Source organism: Papio anubis, chromosome 19 (assembly GCF_008728515.1).
Source record: "Papio anubis isolate 15944 chromosome 19, Panubis1.0, whole genome shotgun sequence".
NCBI lineage: Eukaryota > Metazoa > Chordata > Mammalia > Primates > Cercopithecidae > Papio > Papio anubis.
In genome coordinates, this window is record NC_044994.1 from 5,589,524 (window position 1) to 5,610,940 (window position 21,417).

Sequence of the window (21,417 nt, forward strand, 5' to 3'; positions counted from 1 at the left end):
ATGTATATAATGCCTTAAAAATAGGAAGATAAAAAATTCTACATAGAATTCCTTACACTGTGCTACCATATACCACCTTTTCCCAAGTAATTCCAATGTTTAAATATCTGAATGTATCTATCATACACCCACATCTTGTCTTCCTTCAAACTCCAGGAAATTTCAGTGGGGAACAACATGTTAATGGCATAGGTAATTAGGTTCTAATAGATGTCATACTTTTTACAGGACTGGGAGGAATGGAAGGTGGCACAGAGTAACAATAGCTCCTGACGAATGGGTGCACAGCCATTCCCGTAAACAGGAATTTTCCTGCAGGAAAACTTCCTCCCTTGGGATCTTCAATTTGATGAAAGCAATTACAGGAAAAAGAGGCTGATTTCCCCTGCATCTGCTGAAGCGAAGCCAGTGCTAAGGTTTCACTTATACTAAAGAAATCTTGGTTTCCTCCAGAATAGAACACCCTGAAATATGAAAGTAATCTCATCAGAGGGACAGGCACCTTACCGAGAGGAAAACTCCTTAAGATTTATTCGCCCAGCCTTAAAGGTTAGACAACTTATTAACAGTTGTAACAGTTTTGTCAAAAATGACCGCCTTCAGTGCTTCACAGAAGCCATAAAAAAAAACAAACTCCAATACCTATATGTTTTCATTAACTGAAAATAGTAGTGACCAACAAATACAAAGTTTCATTAAAAATCATCAAGAAAAACCAGGCTTGGGAAGATAAATTCCTCAATGCCCATGTTTTAAAAAGGATCCTGTCTGTGGATGAAACTGCAAGTCATTTGGGCCAAAAAGACAAATGTTTCAGAGGAGAAGCCACTCTCCTCCCGCCTCAATGAAACCACATGCCACCTTCTGGCCACAGACCCAGGTGGCCGCCTACCACCTTGCATTCTCAGGAGCAATGCCCACCTGTGCACAACACATGAAAGAGCATGTTCACGGAACACCTACTATATGGCCACCACTATGTTAAAAATTTTTCACAAGGTTTCTCATTTTCAACTCAGAACAAAGAGTTATACACATTACAACTGTTTACCCATTATAAAAACGGAGGCTCAGAAAACTTAGTACTTGCTTCAGTACACAGAGCCAAGCAGCTAAACTCCAAGAATTTACACTACACACTCACCACAGGGGATAGAAAGCACTTTCATCTGAGGAATGTGAGCCCTTACAAACTGTGAGGCCCAGAGAAGCATTAAAATGAGACCTCAGTCATGCCCTACTCCCCGCTTCAGCTATGTATTCATCTCTCGAAGCAGCTTCCTGTTGCCACAAGTAGCTATAAATTAATCTAATAATGCCACACTGGACATTATAACCCATACCATAGAGCTTAACTGTGTATAGCCAATCTATACATAGTTAATCAGTGTTATTTCCATAACTAATCAATGTTATTTCTGTCAACCAATGAGGATTCCTGACAAACAACTGTGCATCTGACCACTCTATCTCCTTTTTCTGCCTTTAAAAATCCACTGTGGCCTGGCTCCACGGCTCACAACTGTAATTCCAACATTTTGGGAGGCCTAGACAGGAGGATCACTTGAGGCCAGGAGTTTGAGACCGGCCTGGGAAATATAGCAAGATCCTATCTCTACATAAATTTTTTAAAATTAGCCAGAAGTGGTGACGCATGCTTGGAGTCTCAGCTACTGGAGAGGCTGAAGCAGGAGGATCATTTCAGCCCAGGAGTTTCAGGCTGCAGTGACCTATAATCAGGCCGCTGCAATCCAGCCTGGTGACAGAGCGAGATCCCATCTCTAAAAATAAAATGAAATGAAATAAATCCACTTGCAACTGCTGCTAAACAGAGCATATATTCGGGGCAACTTGCATTTATGCACCCAGGTGGCAATCCTCAAACTTGACCCCAGTAAACTCTTTACTTACATTAATTTTGCTTCAGTTTCCTCCTTTTAGGTCAATCTCACTACTCTATACTGATTCTTCTGCAGTAAAACCTACTACAATTCAGGAGGATCACAGGCCTGCTTCAAGCTTGGAGCTGAGGGGTAGGGTGGGGTGGGCAGGACCAACCAATGCCCTCAAGCCATGGGAGCAGCCCAGTTCAGCAGAACTTCCTCTGAGGATAGAAATGTTCAGTATTGTTCCATACGGTCCCCACCACTCACATGCAGCTAATGCCACTAAGGAACTACGCTTTTTGCTTAATTTTTGTGAGTTTAAATTTAAACAGCACAATGTGGCTAATGGAGACTGTAACAGACAGTACAGCCTTGCAGTTTAAGTAGAGACAAAAGACATTTTCTCATGTCAATACAGGACAGGAAACACAAAGTGGTAAATACTCTAAGAGACATACAGATGGAACCACTTTCCTTAAATGTTCAAGGAAAAGACATTACCTATAGCGTAGAAAATCAAAGATGATGCAATCCCACCAGCGCAGGTGATAGAACCAGAAGCGTTTTCTAAGCAGCAAGAGCCGCAGAAGCAAAGGCAAGGAGACTGTGTAAGCCCCAAGGAGCAGGCCCATAAGACAGTAATGAGCAGAACATGGCAAGACAATGGATAAGAGACAAACTAGACAAACTAGGAAAATCCAATGACTCGCAAGGTGCCTGCTGTATCCACTCCCCACTCATCCTCAAGTTGAAGAGTGGGAAAGCAGAAGGCAAATGGTTGGTGCAAAAGTCATCGTAGTTTTTGCATTGTTGAAATTTTCTGTTTGATATTGGAATACAGTTTTAAACAAATATGGTTATGTTATACATCATTTTAATGCGCATTTCTCGCTTTATGTTGTCATGCTAATGAGTTACTACTTGCTGTTTTTATGGAAATGATGCTACACAGAAAGCAAATTTGAGCAATTTTCTTATTCGAGTTCAAAATGGGTCGTAAAGCAGCAGAGACAACTCACAACATCAACAACGCATTTGTCCCAGGAACTGCTAATGAACGTACAGTGTACTGGTGGTTCAACAAGTTTTGCAGAGGAGACCAGAGCCTTGAAGATGAGGAGCATAGTGGCTGGCCATCAGAAGTTGACAACAACCAACTGAAAGCAATCATCAAAGCTGATTCTCTTACAACCACATGAGAAGCTGTCAAAGAACTCAACGTCGACCATTCTACCGTGGCTTGGCATTTGAAGCAAATTGGAAAGGTGAAAAAGCTCGGTAAGTGGATGCCTCATGAGCTGAGTGAAAATTTAAAAAAAAAAAAAAAAAACTGTCATTTTTGAGTGCCATCTTCTCTTATTCCACGCAACAACAAAGAACCATTTCTTGATCAGATTGTAATGTGGGACGAGAAAAGTGTATTTTATATGACAATCAGCGATGACCAGCTCAGTGGCTAGACCAAGAAGCAGCTCCAAAGCAATTCCCAAAGCCAAATTTCTACCAAAAAAAGATCATGGTGACTGTTTGGCGGTGTGCTGCCAGTCTGATCCATTACAGCATTCTGGCGAAACCATTATATCTGAGGAATATGCTCAGGAAATCGATGAGAGGCACCAAAAACTGCAACACCTGCAGCCGGCATTGGTCAACAGAAAGGATGCAATTCTTCTCCACAATAACACCTGACTGCATGTCACACAACCAATGCTTCAAAAGTTGAACGAACTGGGTTTTGTCTCATCCAATATATTCACCTGACCTCTCGCCAAGTGGCCTCCACTTCTTCAAGTATCTAAACAACTTTTTGCAGGGAAAATACTTCCACGACCAGCAGAATGCAGAAAATGCTCTCCAAGCGTTCGCTGAGTCCTGAAGCATGGATTTTTATGCTACAGGAATAAACAAACTTATTTCTCGTTGGCAAAAATGTGTTGATTACAATGGTTCCTATTTTGATTAATAAAGGTATATTTGAGCCTAGTTACAATGATTTAAAAATCATGGTCCAAAACTGCAATTACTTTTGCACCAACCTAATATAATCAAAAGAAAGGTGGCTTTATCAAAGGAATGAATAATACAACTCTATGTCCATGGAAAAAGATCACTTTAAGGGCAAAAAATATTGATAAAGCATCTTTGAAAAGCATGCATTAAACATGGCAGCATGAAATCCAAAATATTTAATGAATGTTAAATTCATTAATCAAAGGGAAAGCTACAGTACCCTGAACTGGCCACACAAAGACAACACTAGGATATGTCAATGAGCAGCCGACAGCCACAGCCTGGGGAGAAAGAGCAGAGCCTATCGGAAACCAGGTTTCGCTTTTCAGTGTGTCTCATTGTGCCTATGCTGAGAATGCCAGATCCTCATCGTTACTGGAACCCACATTGGTCCAAAGGTACAGAAGACAGGGCTAGTACAGGAAACCGCCATAGACAGGCCAGGAGAAAAGGGGCTGGCACAGGCCCCAGCACTGAACACACAACATTCCCGAGGACCACTAGCACCCGGCCGTGGCTACTTACCAGTCAGTCCACCAGTATTTTAACATTTGATTAGCCAGATGCACACTGGTTGAATACAAGCCCTGGAGCTTGTCTAATCTATGGGAACAAGCTACACCTTATTACATGGAGCAGAGAAAAAACAAACAGGTAGACTGAAGATTACAGACAGGTTTCAAATTCGCTGGCAACATTTAAAGATAAAAAAGTTTCCATTTAAAAATTCCAGAGTGGGCCAGGTATGGTGGCTCATGCCTGTAATCCCAGCACTTTGGGAGGTCGAGGCGGGTGGATCACAAGGTCAGGAGTTCAAGACCAGCCTGGCCAACATGGTGGAAGCCCGTCTCTACAAAAAATTAACTGGGCATGGTGGCAGGCACCTGTAATCCCAGCTACTTGGGAGGCTGAGGCAGGGGAATTGCTTGAACCTGGGAGGCGGAGGTTGTGTAGCAGGACAAGCCGCAGACAAAACCTCTCAGACACCGAGTTGTAGAAAGAGGGCTTTATTCAGCTGGGAGCATCAGCAAGCTACTGCCTTAAAATCCAAGCTCCTCAAGTGCACAATTTCTGTCCCTTTTAAGGGCTCACAACACTAAAGATTTCACATGAAAGGGTTGTGATTGATTTGAGCAAGCAGGGGGTACATGACAGGGGCTACATGACTGGTGGTCAGAGAGAAACAGAACAGGCTGGGAGTTTCACAGTGTTCTATACATTGTCTGGAATCTATGAATAACATGGGTTTCTAAGTTATGAGTTGATTTTTAACTACTGGGTTTAGGCCAGGCAGGCCCAGGCCTGGTTTTGGGCCTGGCGCCGGGCTGCCTGTCTTTGGTTTTACTTCCTTGTTTTTTTTCTTAAAACAGGTACTGAGTATAAAACAATATAAAACAATATTAGAGGCTCTCTCTCTTTCCTCAGTTGCAGTGGGCCTAGACCGTGCCACTGCACTCCAACCTGTGTGACAGAGCGTGACTCTGTCTCAAAAAGAAATAAAAAACAAAATAAAATAAAATTCCAGGTTGGGGCTGGGTGTGGTGGCTCACGCCTATAATCCCAGCACTTTGGGAGGCCCAGGCAAGTGGATCACCCAAGGTCAGGAGTTCGAGACCAGCCTGGCAAACATGTGAAACCCCATCTCTACTAAGAATACAAAAATTAGCTGCATGGTGGCGGCCTGTTATCCCAGCTACGTGGGAGAACCGCTTGAGCCGAGGCAGAGGATGCAGTGAGCCGAGATCACGCCACTGCACTCCAGCCTAGGTGACAGAGCAAGACTCCATCTCAAAAAAAAAAAAAAAAAAAAAAAAATTCCAGAGTTGCACATTTATGAAAACTCAGAAGATCTGCCAAAACTGGACCTATATTCCTACCTGGAACTAAGCGGTTCTGACCCCTCTTATGCCCAGCCACTTAGTGACTAATGTCACTTGTCTCTCAGCCCTGAAGTCATGTGAGTGTTGACCAAAAAAAGCCAAACTCTATAAAATATTCAGAGAGATTTATTCTGAATCAAATGTGAGTACCATGACCTATGACACAGCCTTCGGAGGTCCTGAGAACGTGTGCCCCAGGTAGTTAGGTTATAGCTTGGTTTTACCTATTTTAAGGAGACAAAGGGCATCAATCACTACATGTGAGGTACACATTTTAGCCAGGGTGGGGTGGGGGAGGCCGTGCTTTCAGGTCAAAGATGAATTCAAAGATTTCCTGATTGGCAATTGATTAAAAGAGTTAAGCTTTACCTAAAGTTGAAGTCAGTGGCTTTAAGATAAGGGAGGTTGTGGAAGCCAAGGTTCTTGTTATGTAGATTAGATGAGGCCACCCAGCAGCAGGCTTCAGGAAAAAGAGATGGTAAATGACTCTTTTAAGACCTCTAAAGGTTCCAGACTATTAGTTAATCTCTTCAGGATTGAGAAGGACTGCAAGGGGAAAGATCTAGTTATGTTAATAGAGATTCTTATAGATGAAACAGCCATTTCAAAATATGGCAAAGAGACATATTTTAGGGTAAAATATTTCTATTTCCTTCTTTATCTGTCACGTGATGTTATACTACAGTCAGGCGGGAATTTGGTACAAAGACTATGTTCTATCACTCTTAAGATCTCTGTTTTAATGTTTATTTGTTTGCTTGCTTGCTTCTGAGACAGAGTCTCCCTCTGTTGGCCAGGCTGGAATGCAGTGGCACAATCTCGGCTCACTGCAACTTCCACCTTCCAGATTCAAGCTATTCTCCTGCTTCAACCTCCCGAGTAGCTGGGATTATAGGTGCCGCCCACCACCATGCTCAGCTAATTTTTGTATTTTCAGTATAGACAGTGTGTCACTATGTTGGCCGGGCTGGTCTCAAACTCCTGACCTCAAGTGATCTGCCTGCCTCAGCCTGTCAAAGTGTTGAGATTATAGGCATGAGCCATCATGCCCAGCCAGACCTCTGTTTTAATGTTAACGTTGGTCAGTTGTATATAAACTCCAACAGAGAGAAGGTACAATGAGGCATGCCTGATCCCCACTTTTTTTCATGACCTGAACTAGTTTTTCAGGTTTCTTTGGAATCCCCTTGGCCATAAGGGGGATCCATCTGAGGAAAGAGAAAGACCCTCTCACATTGTTTTATATCATTTTATCCTCAGTACCTGTTCTTAAAAAAAAATAAAAAGAACAATGAAGCAAAACCAAAGACAGGCAGCCCAGCCGGGTCTGCCCGGCCTAAACCCAGTAGTTAAAAATCAACTTATGATGATGTTCCTGACATTGTATAAAAGAACACAGTGGAACTCCCAGCCCTGTTCTGTTTCTCTCTGACCACCGGTGCATGCAACCCCTGTCACGTACCCCTTGCTTGCTCAAATCAATCACGACGCTTTCATGTGAAATCTTTAGTGTTGTGAGCCCTTAAAAGGGACAGAAATTGTGCACTCAGGGAGCTCGGATTTTGAGACGGTAGCTTGCTGATCCTCCCAGCTGAATAAAGCCCTTCCTTCTACAACTGGGTGTCTGAGAGGTTTTGTCTGCGGCCCGTCCTGCTACACATTCAGTTGGTTGGGAGGCCTAGAATTTTACTTTTGGTTAACATGTGTGTGTGTGACCCCCGCCATGGAGTTTTATCTGTCCATACTATAAAGTGGCACTGAAGCTAAGAAAGGAGCTCAAGCTGCAGCAAAAATAAATACCCAGAGGAAGACAGGTAATTTTTTTGTCCTAATGAATTTGAAAGCTTCATTCTTTGGAGAATTTACTTTTTCCCTATTATGCCAGTAAGGCTACCATGGACTAATTTTAACTGAATTTAGCAAAGTCACAATACCCCCTAGAACATTAATGCTAGTAGAACTTTTTCAAGGAGTAGTAAAATTCCATGCCATTTGCTCCCCTCTTTTAATTAACATATGAAATAGATCTGTAGTCAGTTTCACTTCTTCCAAAACTATAACTGATAAATTTTAAATATCAACCCTACCAGAATCCGGATTTGCCTTCCCTCTCCCAAAAATGTTTATCTGTTCAAAGAATTACATGATAGCAATTCTTTGATTTAGTACTCACAAAACTAGTAGGGACTTAATTATAACATTAAACTCTTGAGTAGCCATGAAATCACAATAATATAAACAGATCCCATATTTATTAGATAACCCAAAATCGAATTTAAAAGCTGAAATGTCACAGATTACAGGTGCCTGCCTGGCATTTGCACTGTGCCCTCATTTGCTTTCAACAGAAATAATGTACCATCACGTTCCTTCTTTTGCTGTAGATGCTCCTCCACACTCCACTGCCCCTGACACATACAGATTTGGGGTGCTTGATCTCTGTCATCCTTTGTGGTACTTGAAATGAAGATTACTCATTTGTCCTCTGGACCCACTGTCCTAGTGAGCTCAGAAATGGCTTCAAGATATTTAATGCAAAGCTGATGTGTGCCAGCTTTAATTTTGGGTGTAGGTTTGGAATATACTGAGAGTTCTGACCCCTTCCTAAGTGTGAAATGTTTAGTGTGAAAAGCTTTCATGTCTATGGCAGGTAAGGTAGTGATAGAGGCAGGAGACAGCCAAATCCCCTAGGATCAGGGAAGGGTACCCAGAGAATCTCCAACCTGCCTCACAAGTGTTTACACCAGATATTTTGTGCAGATAAGGGAACCTGCACAGGGGGCTTGCCTAGTCATGCCCACAGCGGACTGGAGGCCCACATGCACTGGGGGAATGCGGTGGAGCCACCAGGAATTTGCACCTCATGCAGGGGAGGAGCCTGGCCTCTTCAACTCTTGCATGGAGGCCCTGGTATTCCATTTGTGAGGTAGAAACCTGCTTAAGGGAACCCTCTCTTCGCTGAGAGCATTCCTTTTGCTTAATAAATTCTGCCCTCTGACTCCTCAATGATCTAGAACCACAAATACCATTTGACCCAGCACTGGGTATATTCCCAAAGGATTATAAATCATTCTACTATGAAGACACATGCACGCGTATGTTTATTGCAGCACTATTTACAATAGCAAAGACTTGGATTCAGCCCAAATGTCTATCAATGATAGACTGGATAAAGAAAATGTGGCACATACATACCATGGAATACTATGCAGCCATAACAAATAATGAGATCATGTCCTTTGCAGGGACATAGATGAAGCTGGAAGCTCAGCAAACTATTCTCAGCAAACTAACACAGGAACAGAAAACCAAACACCGCGTGTTCTCACTCATAAGTGGGAGTTGAACAATGAGAACACATGGAAACCAAGGAGGGGAACAACACACACCAGGGCCTGTTGGAGGGTGAGGGGCAAGGGAAAAGACAGCATTAGGACAAATACCTAATGCATGTGGGGCTTAAAACCTAGATGATCGGCTAATAGGTACAGCAAACCACCATGGCACATGTATACCTATGTAACATGTATACCTGCACATTGTGCACATGTATCCTGGAACTTAAAGTAAAATACAAAATAAGTAAAATAAATAAATAAATTCCATCCTCCTCACCCTTCAATGTGTCTACGTGCCTAATTTTTCCTGGTCATGAGACAAAAACCCAGATTGAGCTGAACTAAGGAGCAAAAATCCTGCATCAGGATGTCTAGCCTATATTGTAGTGCAATGGTTCCTAAACATGGACGCTGGCTGCATAGGGAGTCCTGGAAAAACTTTGCTGGAAAAGAACCTCCAAATAAACATAGGAATTCTTATTCTGTGGTTCAGTTATAGGGCTCAAGAGTCCATATCGTGAGGCTAGGCACAGTGGCTCACACATGAAATCTCAGCACTTTTGGAAGCCAAGGTAGGAGGACCACTTGAGACCAGGAGTTCAAGACCAGCCTGGGCAATAGTGAGACTCCGTCCCTACAACAATTTCAAAAATTAGCCAGGCATGCGGGTGCACACCTGTAGTTCCAGCTATTCATGAGACCGAGGTGGGAGACCAGAAGGCAGACACTGCAGTGAGCTATGATCATGTCATTGTATTCCAGCCTGAGCAACAACAGAGCAAGACCCTATCTCTAAAAAAATTTTTTTCAAATAAAAAACCAAATATTCTAATTTATTAAGATCAAATAAAGTAACACAATCCTGATTTTAGCTGGACTCCTGGCTGCCCAGAATACAGACTGAATATTCCAGTCTTCCTTGAAGCAGTAAGTATTCTCATAACTAAGTTCTGACCGATGAAAATGAAATGGAAGTGGAAGTATCGTGTGGCTGCGTAAGACACCACCTTCGAAGCCAGCTCATACTGGCCCTTCCCCTCGCCCTACTGTTCATCACTCACCCCTTTAGGCTAGCTAAGGATGTGATGGCCAGGGCCGGGGAAGGTATGTTGAACCTTCAGTTGCCACATTAGGAAGAGAGAGAAGGCAAAGAAGGAACCTGTGTACTCCTTTTCCTTGAAAGAAAAATAAATTGTACTTGCTTACACCATTCTTATTTTGTGTTTTCCATCTTGGGCTGGATCAAATCCTAACTAAAGACATAAGTTTTTATACCAATAATTTCTATCAAGACATTAGAAAATGTTTTCTTATTGAATTTTCTTGCTCTCCAAAAAGAAAACTTAATTTTTTCTTGTTTCTGCAGATGTACAAATTATCCAAGATGGCTACACATAACAATTTGATCAGCAAAGTTCATGAATAAATTTTTTATCAGTTCTCTAATGTTAGTAGGCTGGAGAAAAGCAAGAACAGAGAGAGATCTCCTTTTCCTTACTTTCCCCATTTATTTCCTCTTGTAACTCAAAATTGATGGTATCAAGTTTTAAGGGTCTGTTATATTATTTTGTGCCATGGTTATCTTTCCCCTCTCCCTTAATCCTAGAAGATACTGATAAGACATGAGTTTCAGAGAATCCACATAAAATCTGTACGTAAAGATACATGGTAGGATCAAAGAAAAGCTATTCCGGGAGTCAGAAATCCTGCATGTTTATCCCAGCACTATTGTAGATAACTTAGATGGCCTTGTTATAACAGTCATATACCTCTTAGAGCCCAGTTTCCTTAGCTGTAAATTAAAGAATTAAATTAGATCTTCAGGTGCCCTTCTAACTCTACCATTCTATGGCCCTAAAATGATACCTCTTAAAATGTCTGAAAGTACTCCAAATTAATACTTGCAATACCAACCAAGCTTATTTCAATTGGGCACGTCTATATTCAAGGATAAGATAATATTTTGTACCCTTGCATCCTAAGAATATTTTTCCATTGCTATAGTACTAAACTGATATTCATTATTACCAGTAAGAACAAAACTTGGGGGAAATTAAGAACCATAAAGTCTTTGAGAGGAATTTACTGGATATTGAATGTTTTAGAACAAGTTTCAAAATCTTAAATTGATAAACAGAGAGCAACAACTTAATGAAGAAGTGCTGTTCTCTTTCAGTGTGTAAACCCTGTAAGATAAAAGTTGTTAAATACAATTTAATTCACTCTGGAGTACAGTTAAATAGATATGATGGATGGCAGGTTATCTTGATCGTTCTCATCGGTTAAATTGTGATAGATGAGGGATGTTCGCTGCTGAATTTTCAGGCAGAGTCTGTGTTTGAACTCCCTGTCTTTATCAAGAGCTTCCAATCAACAATTGTTCTAAATCCATCTCCATCAGATCAATGTGACACTCTGCAATTATGATAAAGGGGAAGGCCAGAAACCTTACAGAGTAAGTCCCTCGGTATTGTGTATGATGTGAAGGGCAATCAACATGTCAGGGAAACAAAACTGTCTCAACAAATCTGCAGTATTTTGGACTTCGAAGTAAGCTTTTTAATCATCCCTCTCCTCAGTGAAGGAAAAATGTTTCTGGATCCATAATTACTTGCCTTTAGGGAAAGAATTTACTATGAGGCACTGGTATAGAAATTTCATACTTCATGTTTCTGAGCAATAAAATCACAGATAAATGACTTTTAATTACCTGTTCTAAATTTGAATGAAGAGTGATACAGACCGGCTAAACTGTGGATAATCCAAGAATAATCATTTGGCCTTTAGGTAACAATACAGGTGTCTGTTGACTGCTGAGTGCATTCAGCGCATTTATGTTTCTAATCATGTGTGGTTTAAGGTAATATAGACACTTCTCTGCTGCCTCATGAAAACACTAATTCATAACTTGAGGAGGAACCGTAGGAGCTCTAAAAGTAAAGGAAGACATCCTTAGGGGTAATATAGAAATGACTGCCATTAAATATTCAAACAGTGTCAGACAACAATTTATGCACCAAATTTCTAAATAAATAAGCATCCAGTACATAACAGAGAAAAAGTGAATGTGACATAGTTCATTTTCAGCATCAATCATCCTATGGTGACATCCTCTCAAGAATCTAGAATTAAAGATTCGTTAATGGTGTCATGCACTTTAGTATGCTTACAGGCCACTTTCATTTACAAGGGTTCATTTTGGCCCTTATAAAACTGGTTTGATTACATAAGTGCCAAATGTTCATAACAGAACCCAAGGACAGTGTTACAGTGAGGCTCTAGGTGTAACAGATTCAGAGCCAAAGCAGAATTTTTTCCATAAATATTTGATACTTGAAAGGTATTTCATATAAGCCTGAAAGTACATGTAGAGTATATTTTTCAATCATGAATACCCTAGAGACAACTTCGACAACACGGAATGTACAAAAGCTTTAATTCATTATTTTATCATTAAGATAAAAATGAGACTAAGATTTAAATTTATGTTGGCTTTAGATGGTTCTATATGGTTAGTTTTTTTAATCCTTCAAGTTAAAAGTATCCTAAAAAAATAGAAGTAACTGAGGATAATAACTGAAGTAATAAATTCAATTGTGTGCTTTGAAATGATAAGGACAAAACACCTACTAGTGGCTCCAGAACTGACAGTATGGCAAGTAAAGCTAAGAGCCCCAAGGCCATTTTTAATTGCACTATTTACATGAATGTTACCATTTCCATTTGACATCAACTCTACCTTGACTATATTCTTCTAAGTCTTCTGTACTGTTTTTTTTTCCAGCCTTACTATAAAATAAATGCTATTTTAAATACAATGGAAGTTCTGTCTGTAGCAGAAAATTAAGAGCCAGAAAGAGATAATATTCCACTCAAAGACCAGCCTAAGTCATGACTATATAATCTATCTTGAGAAGATCATCTATTTCACTACCTAGAGGGGGTTCCATAAGCCCTGAATCAGGGTCACACAACACCTGTGCCAAATCCTTGGGGAAAATAAAGTTAAGCCATAAGCGAGGGCCATTTCTTTATCACCTTGATGTACAACAAAGGCCAAGCCATTCCATTCAGGAACACCTCACATTAAAAAGTTAGAGGGGGCCAGTGTGGTGGCTCACATCTATAATCCCAGCATTTTGAGAGGCTGAGGCAGGAGGACATTTGAGCCCATGAGTTTGAGACCAGCCAAGGTAACAAAGCTAGATCCTGTCTCTACAAAAAATTTAAAAATTAGCCCAGTGCGGTGGTACACAACTGTAGTCCCCGCTACTCAGGAGGCTGAGGCAGGAGGATTGCCTGAGGCCAGGAATTCAAGACTGCAGTGGGCCCGCACTCAAGCCTTGACAATGGAGAGAAACTGCATCTCAAAAAAAAAAAAAAAAAAGTTGGAGGAAAATTAATTTTCAAAAAAACAAGTAATAGCTAGATTATTGATGATCCTTCATTTTAATTATAAAACTACATTTACATTGAAGTAGAGTTTACAAATAGTCTAGGACACAGATCAATTATTTCTGTTCCTATCAATTACAGTAAAGAAATGCTGCTGATAGAGGCAGGAGGCAGACAAATGCCTAGGCAGATAGGGAAGGGTCCCTGGTGAAACCTCACCTTCAAGCCTAAAACAGCCTGAAGGCTGGAAGACTGGACTGCTGGTCCCAGATGAAGCCCATGACCCAAAGGGAGAATGTCTGCCCCAGTTTGCCTGCCCCAGTTGATTCTTTCTGAATAATGCCTTTTAACCAATGGAATGTTGCTCTTTCCAATACTACCAATGGCTTGCCCGGGCATGCCTACATGTGCACTGAGGGAACTGGGTGGAGCCACCAGGAATTTGCACCTTATACAGGGGAAGAGCGTGGCCTCTTCAGCTCATGTATGGTGGCCCTGGTATTCAATTTGTGAGGTGGAAACCTTCTTGCAGGACCCCTTTCTTTGCTGAGAGCTTTCCTTTCGGTTAATAAATTCCACCCTCCTCACCCTTCAATGTGTCCGTGTGCCTTATTCTTCCTGGTCATGAGGTAAGAACCCAGATTTAGCTGAACTAAGGAGTCAAAATCCTGCATCACTGCTATTCTGGATTTTATAATCATTATACAAAACCAGAATTAAATATACTGAAATACTGTTAAGTATGAATCAGAAGTCACATTATTCAATAACAAATATCTGAATGTTACTTATAATTTCCTATTACAGCCCAGAATAAGTAAAACTTGAAGAATTTGGGGAAGTCTTCAAAGAACAGGCCGGAGACCAGAGACAAGAAGATTTGGGTCCTAATCCCAAATTTGTAATTCATACTTACTGATTTTGTGACCTTGGGCAAATTACCGTAAACTGTGATGTCCTTGATTTTAGTGCAACAGAAATGATTATAATACTACAGTTCTACTTCGGAGATTACATGAGATAACATTTGTAAAGCACCTGGCCTAGTGCCTGGTACACAGGAGATGATCCCAAGTAACAGACGTTTTTCAAACGCTTAACATAATTCTTTGGGGTTAAATTTCTCACATTTGGACTTGCTGCAAAATTGCAAACGTTTAACACAGCACACAGGAAAACCTATTTATTCATTCTCAAGTTATTCCAGAAATAAAAGCCAAACACATATTCACTTTCCCACATCCAAATTTGGGAGAAAAGATAATTTGGCTGTTTATTTCAACTTTTATGTCTGCAAAACAGCTTTCCAACATAAATCCAAATTTGACATGCCATTGGCTTGCCACAAAAAAAATCAGTTACTTGGCTGTCTCTCAAAAGATTTTACTAAATACAGCTGTGAAACTTAATGACAAAAAAAAAGTGGGAATGCACAACTAAGCAAAAATTTATCTGAGTATATACACTTAAAATCATTAATGATTAATACTAGAGACAACATATAAGCCAAAATAATTCAATGAAGAAATAAAGCAGCCTTTCAAGGTTAAAGGCATCTGCTTGATGAAAAAATAAACTGAAAATATAATGCATGTGTACACAAAATACTGACCTTTTCTCCTAAGGATCTTGGCAGATAACAAAATTAGAGCTGAAAGAAGCTGGTCTCATGGGTTACTCAGTCGTGGTCCCTCCATTCAAGAGCCCCTTCTTAAAATATCCCTATTAGTCACCCAGCCTCTACTTAAATACTGTTGGTGACAGGGAAGTCACTACTTTTCAAATCACCCATTCCATTATTTCACAGCTCTAACTGACAGGAAGTCCTTCATTAAAAATAAAACCACCAAGAAACTTCAAAGAACAACAAAACAATAGAAGTTTGTCTTACCACTGAATTATATAAAATGAGTTAACTAAAAAGCCCAAGTCTTTTTCTATGAACTGCCGTCAAGGCTGATATCCTCTATTTTTCACTTACGCACTTTCTCTGACTTTGATCTATTATTCCATGGCATATAACAACAGTTCATTGATTTGCAAAATAATAACAGTTGCATTAAAAAGTCATGAAATCTTAAGTTGAATAAATAGAAAAGCAGTATCAAGTTCAAAGGAGCTGATACCCTCAGTGTACCCAAAATAGGGAAGTCACATTACAGTCCAATTTGGAACACCATTCTGCAATAAGGCACAATGGTATATCAACAGACTTCCCAAGAATGGTCATTTTCACTCTTGAGAGATTGAGAGATGGCAAAATATGAGACTCAACTGAGGAACTAGGCATATTTAGTTTGGTTAGTAGTTGAGAAGGGAAGTAAAGATACATCATTCATTTATTCATAAGCCTCTATTGAACACCTTCTGGGTACCAGAAGTATGCAAGTAGAAGATTAATAATCCTATAATAGCTTAAAAATTAAATATAAAATGATATTACCAACAACCCACAGGATAGGAGAATGTATTTGCAAATCATATTATCTGATAAGCGACTTTTAACCAGAATCTATAAAGAAATCTTAAAACTCAATAAGAAATGACCCAATTAAAAATGAGCAAAGGATCTAAAAAGATGTGAAAACGTTTTTGAAAGAAGATATGCAAATGACCACCAAGAACAAAAAAAGATGTTCATCATTAGTCGTTAGAGAAACGTAACTCAAATCCACAAGTACCACAGAAGCAGGATATTTCCCGGACCCCTTCGCAGGCGGCAACTGGAGTGCATGGTAGCAGGCAGGGGCGAATCTCTCACTGACTGCTCCAACCCTCGCAGGAGAGGGAGCGCATGTGAACAGGTATAGGAGCCGGGGCGAGGGCTTCTGGGAACTGGCAAGAGTGAAATCTGTACCAGTCCTGCAGCAGGGTTTAGGGGACAATGCCTGTGACCCGAAGCCCCAGAGGAAGTTCAACAGTGCCCTTTTAGCTTTGCTGTCTCTGGATGGCTTAAGTGTTAACAGCTCAGTGGACGGTCAGTGTGACAACCATTTGCACCCACACTTGTAGCACCCAAGTTCTTCTCTGGTGTCCGGGAGGAATGAGGTCACAGGAATGAATTGAAGATGATAAATGCAAGGGATTTTATTCCTGGTGAAACTGGCTGTCAGCGGGAAGGGGAGATGAAAAAGGGACAGAGCGGGAAGGTAATCTTCCCATGGAGTCCAGTCATCCTGGCCAGAATCCTCTCCAAAGCAACACCATCAAACTGTCCCCCTGAGGTTAAGCTGCTTCTTTCCGATATCCAACCATAGCCTCGGATGTCCAGCTGCTTTTCCCCTCTCTGCTGGCAGAGCTCTGGGGTTTTTACAGGCACAGGATGGGGGTGAGGGCAGGGCCATGGGTGGTATTGGAAAAGGCAACATTGGAGCAGAAAACAGGGATGTAAGTTCTCACTTTGGGCTGCAGTTCCAGGCTCTTTAGCTTGAGGATAGCGACTTCACCAGGGACCTGCCCTTTTCTGCCCAGAATTTCCCTGCCTCCTGTCCCTATCACCACCTCATACCCATTGGGGTGGCTATAACAAAAAATATGGACAATAACAAGCACTGGCAAAAATACGGAGAACGGGAACGCTCATCTATTAAGTCAGTGAACTGTACAATGTGTGGATTGTATCTCAAAAAAGTTGCCTTACAAAAGGATCCCCCAAAAATGATACTCTGCACAATTTCAATAGGGAGACCCAAACATCAATGTGTAGAAGAATGAGAAAACGAGATTTAGGGACAGGATAAATATGACAGTCCATCATTTAGATGTCCATCATTTAGATGTGGTGAATAACCAGAATGAACTGTGTCACCACTGAAGACCCTTTGTCGCTGCCAGTTCAGGAGGAAGTTGAGTAAGTTTCTGAACTAGCTGCCATAGACGGAATGCAAATAAACCATTTGCATCTGTTGAGTCCTAGGGTCAAATACAATTGAAAATACTACCCGTCTATGTAACCAGTATGTGTATAAAGACAAAGAGCCTGAACACTTTAATACAACACTTATTTTTCAGTAAAGGGAACAACACTACTATAAATTAGTTTAAAAGTAAAATTATGAGTCAGAGTCCCACTGTCCTATAAATTTTAAAGTTTATTTTGAATATATGAATATACCAGGAACAGCCACCAAATCTTTAATACTACTTTCTTAATCTCTGCTAATCTCTCTGCTACAGTCTTCCTGCTAAATGTATTCCAGTGTATGTCCTCTGACCACTGGGAATTGTATCCATCTTATGTACCCACAATGGGGTTAAAACAATAGTAACAGGTTCACAGCTAGATTCTGAAAAAATCTTTTCAGGCAAGGTCAAGTAATCGAGCTTATGGAAAACCAGTGTTGTAGGGATAATGCCAGGTACCAGCAACCTACAGGTGTGCTAATGGTTTAAACGAATCCACCTTCTTTTAAAGACAGTTGCTACTTGTCAAGAGCCAGGTTTTCTTGCAGGTTTGGTCTAGTTTAAATCAGGTTTTACTAGGTCCATGTTGCTGTAAATTTTTTATTTTTAAATGAGAAGTGAGGAAACAGTGGTTAAAGTCATACTTTTTCAACAACAGAAACGATGATGATTGTCTTTGTGTCTATAACAGATGAAAAAGAAAACACATAAGAAAGAAGCTTTATAAATATCACACCAGTGTATACAAGAATTTTGAGACAAAAATTAGAAAAGTGTTACTACTATCCATTCAACAAATGTACTAAGTGACAACTATATGCAAGACACAAACACCTGACCCTTGAGAATCACACTTTTTGTCCTCCAGGAGTTTACACCTCACATTTAAAAAAAAAAACAAAAAGGAAATTACTGGAGAGTACATAGAAGATATGTGAGTGAAGTTTCCAGAAATGGCGAATCATTAGGGATTCAGAGCAGGTCACTTTTAGAGGGTGTTGGGAGCAGGGCCTGGAGGCACAGAACACTAATTTCAATTTCAATCACCGAAAGATATTTGTTAAGGGAGCTTCAGAAGCAGAACTTGTAACAAGGAAAAGAGTGCAAGTTGCTTATTAGGGAAATGCAGGGAGTATAGGAAGGCAAGGAGGTAATACAGGAGGAAGAGGCAGACAAAAAGGGTGCTCTCCTAGCCCGCGCCCCTAGGGGACTGGGCCTCAGAATCCCGAAGGGAAACACTGCAAGTGGCACAAGGAACATGCCTCAAAATCATGCCTCCTGAGGAATAACAGCAACAGGAGAGCCACTGGTTGAGAGCTTCTCCCAGAGAATGTGAATTCCAGCCTACAAGATGGTGGGCAGAGGAAACTTACACGGTTCTAGCGGGAAAATTCACCCTGAAACATGGAAAGATCCAGAGCACAGAGGGCAGGGGTGGGCGCTGACAGTCAGTGGAGGCAGACATTGCCAAATCTCTCTCCATGGAGTAGGACCCTCGGCACTCACACCAGCCAGGTACTTACGGGCTCTTTTTGCCCTCATCTTTACCAATGGAATTCATCAAGATTTTAACTTTTTTCTGTTCTATTAGGTTAATGGTATCTCAGTATAAACATAACAGTACTGACTCCATGTCAGAAAAAGCTTGCTTGATTGAATGTAATTATTGTTTTGCTTGAGTCTGTAGATTATTCACCTAATACAGCTTCAGGAAAACAGGATGTTCAAGAAAGATAAAAGAAAATACCAGCAGCTCTGGGAATGGGCTGACCAGCCTGGTAAGAATAGCCTGTAGGAGGCCACAAGACTTTCACCAAGAAAAAGCAATGATTAACTGCCCACCTGATACTGTGCATGTTCACAAGAATGCTTTGATCATCATTTCCCCTATTTCCCTTAAAAACTCCCGATCTAGATTCACAATTTAGAAAGGCGGTCTTCAAATGCTAGTTCACTGAATTCCCGGAGTTGCTGGCTTCTTGAAAAAAAAACTAACTTTCCATTCACCAAAACTTGTCTCTCGAGTTTTTGGTTTTCAAGTGGCTCAGACTTGAGTTTAGTTACATAGTGACACTTTAATTTGCATTTCTCCTATTATAAGTGAACTTGGACATCTTCTCATAGGTCTAAAAGCCATTTGCATACCGATTCATGTGAACTCTCTGTCCCTGTCTTATCCCTTTGTCTCTTAAGTTTCTCCTGTGTTCTCTGATTTTTAAGAATCCTTTAATATTAGGTAGATTATCCCCTTATATATGTGTTGCAAATATTTATTCCCAGTTTATGATTTGTCTTTTGGTTTTGCTTATGGTAGTTTTCTTCATGCAACTTTTTCTTTAAAGGTTTTATGTTGTTACTGGCAAACCTGTCAATCTTTTCTTTTATTCCATCTTGGTTTTGAGTTATAGAAAGGCTTTCTTTATATACAATTTATAAGTGAATTTGCCCACGTTTTATTTTAGTATTTATCTGGCTTCACTTTTTTTCTTGATTATTCTTTTCTTTTTTTCTACAATTAGAAGTCTGACCCATCTGGAGTTCATGATGGTGTACGGTGTACAGTATGTGTCCTACTTCATATTTACCAAATGATTATCTAGGTGTTCCAACACAACTTATTAAAAGTCTGTCTTTTCAAATAAAAAGAAATGGGCCATCAAGCCACCAAAAGACAAAGAGGAACCTTAAATGCTTATTGCTCAGTGAAAGAAGCCAATCTGAAAAGACTATACACTGTATGATTCCAACAATATGACATTATGGAAAAGCCAAAACAATGGAGACAGAAAGCAGATTAGTGGTTGCCAGGGATTAGCGGGACAAAAAGGTGAACGAGCAGAGCATAGAAGATTTTTAGGGCAGTAAAACTTGTTTTCTGTATGATACTGTAATGCTAGACACACGTCCTTACATACTTGTCAAAACCTACAGCATATACAATACAAACAGTGAATCCTAATGTAAACTATGGACCTTCATTAACAGTAATCTCTCAATATTGCCTATGCAATTACAACAAATACACTACACAAATTCAAGATTTTAAGAATAAAGGAAAATTGATGGGGAGAAGGAATATATAGGAACCCTATACATTTCATTCAATTATTTCTGTAAACTTGAAACTTCTTAAAAAATAAAATCAAACTGAAACAATGTAGTAGTAGTACTGGCATAAACACAGAGAGAGTAATGAAACAGAATAGAGAGCCCAGAAGTAAACGCTGGCATATATGATTGAGTAATTTCTGACAAGGGTGTCAAAAACATTCAGTGGTAAAAGAACAGTCTTTTCAACAAATGGTACTGAATAAACTGGATATCCACATGCAAAAATAATGAATTTTCACTCTTGCCTTATATCATAATCAAAAATTGACTCAAAATATATCAAAGACCCAAATGAAAGAGCTAAAACTGTATCACTCATCATGACATTGGATTTGGCGTTGATTTCTTGGCTATGACACTAAAATCACTGGTAACAACAATAAAAATAGATAAAATGGATTATGTCAAAATATAAAACTTCTTTGTATCAAAGGTCACAATCAACAAAGTGAAAAGGCAACCTGTAGAATGAGAGAAAATACTTACAAATCATGTACCTAATAAAGAGTTAATATACAGAACACATGAGGAAGTCCTACAATTCAACATGAACAAAAAATCCAATTATAAAATAGCCAAAGGACTTGAACAGACATTTCTCCAAAGAAGGTATACAAATGGCCAAGAAGATTATAAAAAGATGCCCAACATCATTTATCATTAGGGAAATGCAAATCAAAACCCAATCAGATATCACCTTATGCCCACTGGAATAGCTACTATCAAAAAAAAAAAGAAAGAAAATAGTAAGTGTTGATGATGATGTGGAGAAACTGGAACCCTTTTACACTATTGGTGAGAATGTAAAATAGTACAGTCTCTGTGGTAAACAGTATGGAAGTTTCACAAAAAGTTTAAAATAGAATTACTCTATGATCCAGCATTCCATTTGAG

At 40.1% G+C, this 21,417-nt stretch overlaps 1 protein-coding gene across 6 annotated transcripts in view; it reads right to left on the reverse strand.

The window, feature by feature from the left end:
* The window catches only part of PTPRM (protein tyrosine phosphatase receptor type M), an 837,547-nt gene that overhangs the window by 659,895 nt on the left and 156,235 nt on the right, over positions 1-21,417 (reverse strand). Inside the window, exon 1 of one of the 6 annotated variants that reach the window (XM_017951544.3) lies at positions 15,122-21,285. The exons of the other annotated variants lie outside the window; for them this stretch is intronic. The gene's annotated coding sequence lies outside the window, so the exon portion shown is untranslated. Of the gene's footprint in view, positions 1-15,121; positions 21,286-21,417 lie in introns of those variants that run through there. 6 annotated transcript variants of the gene reach the window in all.